The 11,977-nt window shown below is 46.2% G+C and overlaps 1 long non-coding RNA gene across 2 annotated transcripts; it reads left to right on the top strand.

Moving 5' to 3' along the window:
• The first annotated feature begins 3,691 nt into the window (after positions 1-3,691).
• Positions 3,692-7,899, top strand: LOC136632558 (uncharacterized). 2 transcript variants are annotated; one of them, XR_010793181.1, is made up of 4 exons: positions 3,692-3,911; positions 5,177-5,238; positions 6,706-6,859; positions 7,753-7,899. It is a non-coding gene; the product is annotated as an uncharacterized lncRNA (long non-coding RNA). The 2 variants fall into 2 exon arrangements; XR_010793182.1 differs by having other exon boundaries at positions 6,706-6,851.
• The last annotated feature ends 4,078 nt before the right edge of the window (positions 7,900-11,977 follow it).

Below are 11,977 nucleotides of genomic sequence, written 5' to 3' on the forward strand. Positions count from 1 at the left end.
TAGCCTGGGTTCAAATGAGGCGTAATTGCTGTGGAATTTCCATGCATACATTCTGCATGGAAATTCCGCCTGCGACTTTTTATCCCGGGATTAGCCAGCAAAGTGGACGAGATTTGCAAAAACCTCGGCCACGCTGCGGCTGATCTGTTGCGACCAAGCCGCGCTGAAATTGACATGCTGCATGGAGTTCAAAGGTGCGGCATGTCAATTCTTTCCCTGTTTCCTCGGTGGCCTCTCTCCTATGGGGAGAGATGGCCACAGCAGCATGGAGGTGGTGAAGCTGCGGGTTCTGAAGCTGCATTTCTCCCGTGGAAATCTTGCTGTATTTCCGTGCAGTCATTTTGCGGGATTTCAGTCTGGGGGGTAATAAATAAAAAATTAACTGAAAGTGTTGCGGAATAAGTCCCTTCCCTTTCAAAATTAAGGGACCACTGCAGCAAAAACACATTTTCCAATGCCGCACTCACCTGAGTGCCTGTCACACTTTGGTCTCCTATGTATATTGCAGCCGTCTGTCTGATATTTATCAGGCACCATCTTATATATCAAGATGTTGAGATTCCTTCCTGCTTTTTTTCCTCCATGCTGTGTACAGAATCATATGACCAACTAGATGCAGTATCCTCTCTGGCTGCAGGGAGGACATGTGCTTATAACTACTCTGCATATTCATCTATGTAAGCTGCAGACCTAGAATATACAGTCAGGAGCTGTGATCTCCTTCATTGTAACTGTGTGGCAGAAGCCTACAATCCTTATCAGTAACTGTGATGAGAGCTTCAGTCCCTCCCCCTACAGACCCTATGAGGTACACGCCATCAGTTCATCATATAGGAATTATGCTGAAAGAAAAAATGGACTTCTTGAGAAAACCTAAAGCCAAGCAATTCTCAGGTGGTCAGAATGAGATCACATGAGCCTCCTGAGAAGTATAGGAAATTTCAGCTGGAAAGGAATAACTAATCAAGGTAATACCAGCTGACTTATATATACTGGACACTAGTTAGATAATGAATGGAAAAAAGAATCATGACCTAACAGAACACTGGGTACACTACCTGGACATGACAGCAAGAGGAAGCGATCACCGTCTGCCACCAAATTCCTGAGGAAGCAGGTGGTCAAGAAGGCCCTGCGGCAAGATTTGGTGATAGGCACTAAGGTGATTTGGGATTCGATGCCTTTAGGGGGAAGAAACTTTCCATCCGGTAACGGAACTAGGTATTTCATTTACAGCAGTGTTTCTTGGCTCCATGCCTTGAGTACCCACAGCAGGTCATCTTTTCAGGATTTCTTTAGCATTGGACAAATGATGTAATTATTGTCAGTGCCTCAAAAATCGACACAGGCTATCTTCAAATCATCACCTGCTGCTGGGACTTGAGGACTGGAGTTGGATGAACACTGATTTAGGTTAGGGCTGCATCGAGACTTTTGCCATAACACAGATCAAGTGGCCAAAGTACGCCCCCATCCCACCCCCTCCCATTGCAAATGGCCAGAGGAGAGAGGAGGGAAGGGGGAATGTCTCCCTGGGCCCTTTGCCATTTAGGCGTTTTTACGGTGCCGGCGGGTGCACGTAAAACACCTACGGCCGTGTAAATGGGCCATAAGGTTGGCTTCACATGGGCTGTAGATGCTATGGAATTTTCACAGTTTTCACGGTACTGAGTATGGCTGCTCACCACTGTAGTGATTACCGGCGGGATGCCGCAGTTTCCCAGCCAGTAATCACGCTGAGACATCAGTCTGCACCCAGGATCCTCCTTCCCTGAGTCCTCTCCTCCTTAGTTCCACAGGAGAGGGCTCGGGGAGGAAGCATTCCGGGGGTGCACACTGCTGTCAGTGTGCATTGGGGATCAGCGCTGACTGCAAGGAGGAAGTAAGTGACTTACTCTTGGGGTGACGTCACATCATTATGTTTCCTTGGTAGACTGTTTTTGCTGAACCCATGTCTCCACCCATAGTTATGGTGGAGACGAGATGCACCAGTACCCCCCGTCTGACCATACTCTGCAGGGACCTTTTGCACATGCAGATTATTTCTGCAAAATGCATCTAAAGATGCAGCTTAGGCCGCTTTCACACAGGCATCAAAATTGTGCGATTTTTCTCACGATGCGACAGTGCTACAAAGCTCATGTATGTGAAGCCCATACTTTCCTATGGGTTCCTTTACATTAGCCATGTTTTGTAGGCTGCTACATTGCCAGAAAAAAAAAATTTGGCATGCCATGATTTGCGATGGTTTGTAGCCCATGTTTCCCTATGGAGCCTTTCTTTGTGTTGCACTGCACGAAATTGCGGTTTTTGCGTGGTGCAGTGCACCTTTTACAGTAGGAAGTCCTACTGTTTTCCCTAAAATAAGCCCTAGCAGCACAAAAAACCCCAATACATTACCTAACAGGCGCTGTCTGCTCCGCTCCACGTCTCCTCCTGAAGCTCTGCAATACTTGTCTGTAGTCTTCAGCCAGCGCTTCCTGGTCAGGGGATTCAAAAATCCTGCTTCCAGGAAGCGCTGGCTCTGATTAGCTGAGCCGCGGCGCTCGAGAACCAATCAGTGCAGCACTCGATTAACCAATTACAGCCATTGCAATGAACAAGTGCTGCCGAACTGCCAGAAAAGTACGGCGAAGTGGATAGCGCCTGTTAGGTAATGTATTGTTTTGTTGTTAAATGTAGCCAGGGTTTATTTTCAGGGTAGGGATTATATTTCAATCCCCCCCAAATCCTGGTAAAAGAGCGTTAGAAAGTCTCCAAAAATTGTTATATCGCCACAAGAAAGTACGGCGATATTGCACAGAACGCAGCTGCAATTTTCTCGCGGCGCTATCGCTGTCATCTGTGTGAAAGAGGCCTTAGCCTGCTGCGGTGGATCGCCGCTCCCACATGTGGATTTTTCTGCATAGTTTTGTGTGTGTTGAGGTGCGTCTTGCAGAACTATTGCGCACTTGTGACGGGTCTCTAAGGAACCTTTCACACAGGAAGGAATATTCCAAAACGGCGCTGACCATGGATGTTGATGCGGAATTTCCAGCAGGATTCTGCTATTATCAGTTCCGCATGTTAGTGGTTTGGATTTTGGGGCTGAATATTCTGCAGGAGGACATAAGGCTGTTGTGGAATATTCCGTCCCAAGCGAAAGATCCCAAGGGGCGCTAGTACCCCGCCGCGTTTCTCTCCCACAACACGCAGATGGCGCTCTGCTGATTGTGGCCGGCATCTGGTCTCATCAGATAGTTTGAAATGAGGATTCCACGCGCCAGCCACAGTCGGTGTTTTGCATGAGAGAACTAGCGGGTGTATCGGCGCCATAGAGGTAACGCTGCGGAATTTGGTAAAATTCATTATTCCCTATTATCAGCTGGTTTAGCTTTCACCTCACAAGCACAGAATACGCCCTACAATCATCTCTGCTCAACCCCTATACATATACATCTATAGAAACCCATAAGCAGAGGCCTACAGTCAAAAAAAACCTCAGGCACCACCACGTGATGCGCTTCACAGGCGACCGCCGCTAGAGGCTGCTCAATCCTTCACACACACAGTAAAGCGGCGGCCATGTTGCCGGAGACCAGGCATGGCTGTAGTGGAGGCGGACTGATGCAGCGCTGGAGACACTTTAAGTGTTGGGAATTTTTGTACATCTACCGGAAGTGGTTGTGGATTAGACGGGAAGTGACTGTCTCTCTCTCTTTCCCTTACTGCATGGCTACGAGAGGTTGTGGGTGAGTGGTGTCCGCCACGTGGTCGGGGTAGCTGCCCTCCTGCGGTAAATGGGATGGCAGACGCGCTTCATTTTATGTGTGTTCAATCAACAGGACTAACAGCCAGCCCTCCTTGGTACTTCTATGATCAGACCTACAAGAATAGCTGGAGGGGCTCGTAGTACAATGTACGAGCCACAGGTAATGAGGAGCCCAGAACTGTCTTACATCAACTCTGGCAGCGCAATATAAGAGGCGCAAAGAAAGAAAACTTCACAAATGCCAAATCCATACCAGATCTAAACCTTTATAAGGTACCAAATAATTAAAAACCTCTTAAAAAGAGAGAATCAATACTTAACCCATGAGTGTCTGGGGGACCGCAGACAAAGGCAGCAATGCTGAAACGTATGTCCTTCACACTGGTGAGAAAATTGCGTGATTTTTCAGGCAAAGAAACCGCAGAATTATGAAACCCATGCTTTTCAATGGTTTCATTGCCTTTCGTAATGTTTTCTGTCAAAATGAATTGCAAAGGGTTAAATCCTATCTGGTATGAGTGCGGTGTTTGTGCACTTTTTTTTTTTTTGTATTCGCTTTGTGTTTGTATATTAAAGGGATTGTCTGGGATTTCTTTTTTTTTTTTCCTATTGGAGTCCTATCGATAAATGATCAGCGGGGGTCTGCCACTTGGGAACCCCCTGCCGATTAACTGATTTCCGGCCACACTGTCAGAACAGTCGTGCTGGAAGCAGATTTTGCCGTCTGTGTTGCAGCAGACTGAATTTGGTAGTGCTGGCGCAGGTCCTATTGAATTTAATAAGAACTGTGCCTCCGTTACCAGAGCAGGCTGTAGCAATATGGATGGCACAATCTGCTTCCTCTGCTGTCCGCACTGACAGTGGGGCCCGAAATCAGAGATCCCAAGCAGCAGACCCCCACGATCATCTGTTGGTGACCAAGCCCAAGGATAGGTCTTCGATAGAAAAAAAATCCCCCATATCCTGGACAACCCGTTTTAAGGCTGAAGTTGGTGTCCGTCCTCCCACAAAGGCGTGCCTGCAGACTGCTGTGAGCCGGCACGTAAGAACCGGAGGAAGAAAATATTGGAGGGGAGTCGTATGCCTTGCGAATCTCACTGATGAGATGAGCGAAGCGACTCTTCTCCTACATAGTTATAAAGGGCAGTGCCCGCCTCTGACCTGCTGCCATGTCCTGGTCTGTTTTCTCCTTGGTAGTGTATTATCCTTTTAAGGAGCTGGAGGGCAACTGTAAAGATACAAATAGCAACCACTTCAAATTTAATTAGTCTTTCTCTGATAAGATCACATGCAATGAACGGATGAGGATTTTCAGTGATCTACAGCGATGCCGGATCTTCAGATGGCCCAGATCACATTCACTGATTTCTGGAATTGCAGGGTTTGTGGTGTCCCCTTTAATTATGTTCTTTATGTCTAACACAGGTCTCAGCTATCAAAATGGAATCAATCTTGCTGATTAATGTAGCAGAAAACGTTCATAACAGGTAAAAATGATGCGTCCGTCTCCTTGTGGGCACAGTGCTCTGGCATAAGAAGACCTGTGGGCAAAGCTGCCAATCTCGCTGCGGCTCCACCCACATCTAGCCGCTCGCGTTACAAGCTTTCCATATATGATTACTTCCTGGGGAGCCCATTATGTTGTCTTGTTAACCCTCCCACAAAGGCGTGCCTGCGGTACTTGGTTTGCAGGTGCGTAAGAACTGGAGGTAAAGTAAAAGATGGAGGCTTTCTGTTTTTGCCTGTGCTTCCTCCTAAGCATTGTGCAGATGTCGCCTGTCTTACACCTTTGTATTAATATTTATGGTACGGCTCTTGTGACAGAATTGCAACACATTTTATATCCGAAAGTATACATTTTTGGAATCTGTCAGCAAGCTTATAACTCGTATAATTTAGGGAGGCAGTTTTGTTTCCCCCTTGCATTCTGTGACTGGATGTAGTGTGGTGTAGAATTGACCCTTCCCAGAACACAAATCACCAGCTCTGTGCAGGTAATACTGGGAGACTGCAGTTCTGAAGCTTGTAGAATAGTGAGTGCTGCTCTGGAGTATAATACAGGATGTAGCTCAGGATCAGTACAGGATAAGTAATGTATGTATGTACACAGTGACTCCACCAGCAGAATAGTGAGTGCAGCTCTGGAGTATAATACAGGATGTAACTCAGGATCAGTAAAGGATAAGTAATGTATGTACACAGTGACTCCACCGGCAGAATAGTGAGTACAGCTCTGGAGTATAATACAGGATGTAACTCAGGATCAGAACAGGATAAGTAATGTAATGTATGTACACAGTGACTCCACCGGCAGAATAGTGAGTACAGCTCTGAAGTATAATACAGGATATAACTCAGGATCAGTACAGGATAAGTAATGTATGTACACAGTGACTCCACCAGCAGAATAGCGAGTGCAGCTCTGGAGTATAATACAGGATATAACTCAGGATCAGTACAGGATAAGTAATGGTATGTATGTATGTACACAGTGACTCCACCAGCAGAATAGTGAGTACAGCTCTGGAGTATAATACAGGATGTAACTCAGGATCAGTACAGGATAAGGAATGGTATGTATGTATGTACACAGTGACTCCACCAGCAGAATAGTGAGTACAGCTCTGGAGTATAATACAGGATATAACTCAGGATCAGTACAGGATAAGTAATGTATGTACACAGTGATTCCACCAGCAGAATAGTGAGTACAGCTCTGGAGTATAATACAGGATGTAACTCAGGATCAGTACAGGATAAGGAATGGTATGTATGTACACAGTAACTCCACCAGCAGAATAGTGAGTGCAGCTCTGGAGCATAATACAGAATATAACTCAGGATTGGTGCAGGATAAGTAATGTATGTACACTGTGACTAACGTTGCTATGTAGATTATATATACTGTTTGGTTAATAGATTCTGATGTTTTCTACTTTTTGTTTGGCACTTAGGTGAAAGGTGTCACATTGTATCGGTGCTGGAAGTCATTTCCTCTACATGGCTTGAATTACAGAATGATGGTATCGGGCTGCTGTAGAGTGAAGTCCTGAGTTGAACATCTCTTAGGATCAAAACAGCTCATAATGGAGTAAATCTGGTATGAAGGTAGTCTTTCCTCTCCTGATCTCTGTAGTAGGCAGATTTCGCACATGCGTAATGGTGGCGTAAAGCACGACCAAGTCTTATAATCCCCTTATTGTTGACTTGGATTTGCAACTGTTTTTTTTTTTTTTTTCCCCCTGAAACTGGCCTTGGTTAGTGTTAGTGTCTGATATTCATGTGAGTGGGGTCGAGCTGCAATACCAGACAGTACTGGTGTACCTTGACGCCACTGGATGTGGTGGGTGTACCTAAGTGTGAGGGAGCTTGACAGCAAAGTCACACCCCCAGTATGTGATTGACTCACGCCTCCTGGCTGCGGGGGACTGGAGGCTGGGTTTTTAAATATGGGAACACGGGCGCAAAGCTCCTGGCAGCGTCCAATAAGTTTTGGCTGCCCTGGAGGGTTAGGGATAGTTTCACTGTTTGGCTTACATTATTAGCTGTCAATGCTTCCATGTAAATGCCGACTTGCTCTCACATTGAAGCATTGACAGCTAATAATCTAAGCCTTAACTGTTAAACTAACCCGGACCCTCCAGGGCAGCACAAACTCCTTCCACACTGCTGTCGGCCCTTGGAGCTGTGCTGGGTCGCCAGCCAATTGGGAGCTAGGGGCGTTGGTCCTGTCAAACCCCTAGCTTCCGGTGGCGTCAAGGTACACCCGTACCATACCAGACTGCCCATGGACGGGGGTATAGTGGTGTTTTCAACAGAAAGCCATATTTCTCTAATCCTAATAACCCCTTTAAAGTTCCCTTTCCCTGAGAATGTGGACCACACCGCTAGCAGATTACCAATACCATAATAGTAGCACCTACTGCTGACCCATTGACTCCCATCAATTTGTAGAAGAGCACTGCTGTACTTAATTGAAGTTAAATTCTGTCTCTTTCTAGGTTGAAGTTTTAAGAAAAGTGAAGAAGCAAAGAAGAGACTTGAAGAAAACCTATACAGTATAGGAGAAGCTCAACAAAGCAAATCATCTTAACATCTTGCATTGGAAAAAATAATGCATAATAAAAAATGTACTGATAGAAGATAAATTGGTTATTTGTGTGCTCTTTGGGTCATGTGACAAGTGGTGGGGCACGTTCTGTGCATTACAAGACACGGAAACAGACCCAATTGTTTTCAATGGGTCTATTCACACTATGACAGCGTGCTGTGAGTTCGAAAAGTTGCAGCAATTTCAATTTTTCTGCTAGTCTGCAGAAATCTTGGTTATTTATTTTTCAATGAGTGAGGGAAAAAAATGGCACTTGCATGTATGCGATTTCTAGGTTTTCCTGTAGAAAATACATGTGATTTTTCGTGTGCAAAAAAAAAACCGCGGTTAGCATCGCCGTTTTCTCACACGTTGCATCGCACTCGCATAGAAAAACTGCGGTTTTACAAGCACCATATTGGGCAGTTTCCCGGACTGATCTTGTGCTTGCCCATGTAAATACAGCCAAGACCGGTTTACTGTTGATGACCTGTCCTTAGGTTAGGTGATGAAGAGTTGCTTGGCTGGGGTCCACTGCTCTGGACTCGGGGCAATCGGCTGATAGAGCACCTGCTGTCAGGGCCACAACACCGGAACGGATTGGAGGCTGCTGCTCCAACCCGTGTATTGGCTGAAGTTGGTGACTACAGGTGTAGATCCCATTAAAATGAGCAAATCCACAGCAAAATCCGCACCGCTTGGTGCAGATTTTAACACTGAATTTGTGGCAGATTTCCCCCACTCATTAAAAGCTGACATCAACAACAAAAATCTGGTGGTATAATTTACATGCTGCGAATTTAAAATCTGCACCGCATGTCAAGTTTGTGTGGAATTTTTCCACACTGGATGTGATTTTGCAAATCTCATCCACTTCGGGTAGAAAATCCACAGCATTTACAGTAGCAGCAGAGGGTCCTCATGGAAAATCTGCCCCGTGTGAACATAGCCTAAAGGCTCCTCTCCACGGGCATAGGGATATCCCGCGGTGGATCTCTGCTGCGGGAGCCGCCGCAGGGGAGAGCTGATGGTTCTCCGCATGAGCTTATCTGACAGGCTCACCGTGGATACTCGCGGCTAATCGCAGCATGCTGCAATTTAAAACCCATGAGCGGAGAATCTCTAATTCTCTGCTCTTTGACAGCAGGGCTGCACTTCCCATAGTAATCAATGGAAAGCGTTCACTGTGTTCCCCACAGCCGAATTATCGCCGTGGGAAACGCAGTGAAGAATCGCCCATGGACAGGCAGCCGAAGAGTTAGTGTCATGCATATCTCTATATGATCTTGTGCAATGAGGCCACAACCTAGCATTCATGAAGCGGCTGCAACACCTAGAAACCTCGTCCCTCTGCCACAAGTTCTACTAGAATTGGAGCACCATAGACCTATATGGTGATTTATTATTGGTTCAGCTGCACCCCAGAGTCTGTGTATTGGAGCCATTATACAGATGCCAAAATGTGGCCAAACTGGCTGTGTGAATGCAGCGCCGTACATCCAGTGTGACACATGCTCTGCTATCCTGCTGTTTGATGTCATGATATAACTGCGGAATCGGGTCCGTTATTACACAGAAAACTTTCCATTCACTGATAGAAAGCAGGGATCTTGTGGAATTCAAGTAAAGTAAAAAGTGCCTCATTTACATAAAACTTATTTTGGGTCTGCACGACAAATGAAAGTTCTGTAAAATCGCTTACATTGTTCCCTGTGGGGTGGTAAGGCATATAGTCATTTTATTTACCCTATTGCACTAGCTTTAAAGCCTGGCCAACTTGAATCAGGTTTCTGGATCTTGTGACCTTTTTACTCTGAACCACAGACTTTTCTAAGGCCAGATTTACACGGACATATTTATACGCAGTGAATAGAACCTGTTGATTTCAATGGTTTTGTTCACATGCTTGTTTTCCTGCGCACTTTGGTGATACACAAAAAAAAGCATGCCCTATTGTCCTGTGCATTTGCACACCAAAGGTCCCCCTAGAAGCCGAGGAGTATGCGTGATAAGCCATGTAATTTCGCTGAAAAAAAAAACACGTGGGACTAATTGGCCATTTCAATTAGTGTCTTTGCTGCGCGCAAATGAATATGCCCTGTAGGACCAAAAAGTACAGTAAAATATGCTGATGTGTGCGCAAGAAATCATCATTCTGCAAAAACACTCCGCAGAGTGCGCACATGCTCGTGTAAGTCTGGCCTTACGGTTCGTTTGGACCTGCCTATTTGAGCACGTGAATGATGTTGGTGAACTCGCAGAGGCCGATGCCCCACATGGAATCCCAGTGCGTTCAGCCTGGCCTGCAGTAGTTCTGAGTATAAAAACTGGCATCAAAGGGGGCAGCCGACCATTTTTTTTTCTTTTTTTCCCCTCTAAAGTGACTAGTGTTTTTACAGGGTTAAATGACTGTGCCGCTGATCTCGTACTACCAACACACAGTGATGGCCAGCATCAAATACAATGGAGTTTAGCCTGGTCCAAAGTGGTTCTGGGCATAAAAACTGGCATCAAATTGGGCAGATGAACACTTTTTACTAATGTGAACAAGTAACTGGTGGTTTCAAAGGGTTACATGACTTCCAGCTGCTGCTCTCACACTGGGAGGGATGCTCGGCATTGAAGGGGTTTTTCCACTATGACATTTATCCCCCTAATCACTAGATAGGAAATACCAGTCAGATCACTGTGGGTCTTGAGATCTTTGCACCCTGAATCCTCCATGAGCATGCAGCTGTGGTGCCCATGTTTGTTTACCACTCCATTCACTTCTATGGACGGAGGAAGATTGCAGAGCGCGTTCATCTCCCTCTTTCATAGAAGTGAATGGAGCCGCGGTCACGTGTGCACAACCAGCTGCGTTCTCATGAAAGATTAGGGGGCGCACAGATCTCTGGATCACTTGGGGTCCTAGCGGTCAGTAGTGGTACATCCCCTTAAAAATCCAGTTAAGTCCAGGGTGCCGCAACTTAAAGGGGTATTCAAGAGAGTAAAAGTTCATTGCTTCATAAGGTGATTACATGGAATTTTGCTACATAAGGTTATAACGTGTGTTACAAAGCCGCAGAGATGTGGCTTCACCTCCGGTCTCACTCCTTAGTTCCCCATTGTATCCAATGGTTATGACCCGTCTGCTCCGCTGTTGTACTGGCCAGGCGTGCCCACTGCCTTCCAACTTCTGTACTGAGACACAATTGTACAGTTGGCACTGCGCACTGGTCAGTAACGGGCAGGGGGGCATTATGGGAGATGTAGTTTTTGCACTAGCCGGCAGTTATCTTATAAGGGATTTTCCATGGAAATGCTATTGATGACTTATCAGGATAGGTCATCAATAGTTGATTGGCTGGGGTCTGCCGCTCAGGACCCCGACTAATTACCTGAGTGGGTGCATGCTGTCAGCGCTGCAAATACACAGAGGTTGGACCAGAGGCCTCCACGCCGACTTCGGTATAGTGGCCGGAGCTTGTAACTGCAGGCACGACTCTCATTGAAGTCAATGGGAGCTGTGCCTGCAGTTACAAGCGCCAGCCGCTATAAGGAGGTTGGTGCGGAGGCTTCTGCTCTGACCTTTGTGTATTTGGAGCAGAAGCCTCTGCGTCGACCTCCCATGTAGTGGCCGGCACTTGTAACTGCAGGCAGTGCTCACGTTGAGTACAATGAGTGCAGTGACTGCAGTTACCAGCGCTGGACATTACATGGAGTGTGAAGCAGAGGTGACAGCATGCACGGCGCAGTTAACATATCTCCTTTATTCCTCCAAACGTTAAAGACATACAACGTTTCGGCTCAAAAGTCTTTTTCAAGTATGTAGTAAGTATTTTTTACATCTATTGGACATTACATGGAGGTCAGCGCAGAGGCTTCTGCTCCGACCTCTGTGTTATTGCAGCACTGAGAGCACGTGCCTGCTCAGCTGATCGGTGGGGGTCCCAAGCGACAGACCCCAGCCGATCAACTATCGATGACCTATCCTGATAAGTCATCAATAGTATTTTCCTGGAAAACCCCCTTAAAACATGTTGTCTCGCGGCGAAAGCGCAAAAATTTTTTTTTCACTTACCCCCGCATTCTGCCCTGTTAAAAAGAAAGCATAGGTTAGTTTTTAAAAAGCACATTGCGCTTACCTGCATCAG

Source organism: Eleutherodactylus coqui, chromosome 6 (assembly GCF_035609145.1).
Source record: "Eleutherodactylus coqui strain aEleCoq1 chromosome 6, aEleCoq1.hap1, whole genome shotgun sequence".
Classification (NCBI taxonomy): domain Eukaryota; kingdom Metazoa; phylum Chordata; class Amphibia; order Anura; family Eleutherodactylidae; genus Eleutherodactylus; species Eleutherodactylus coqui.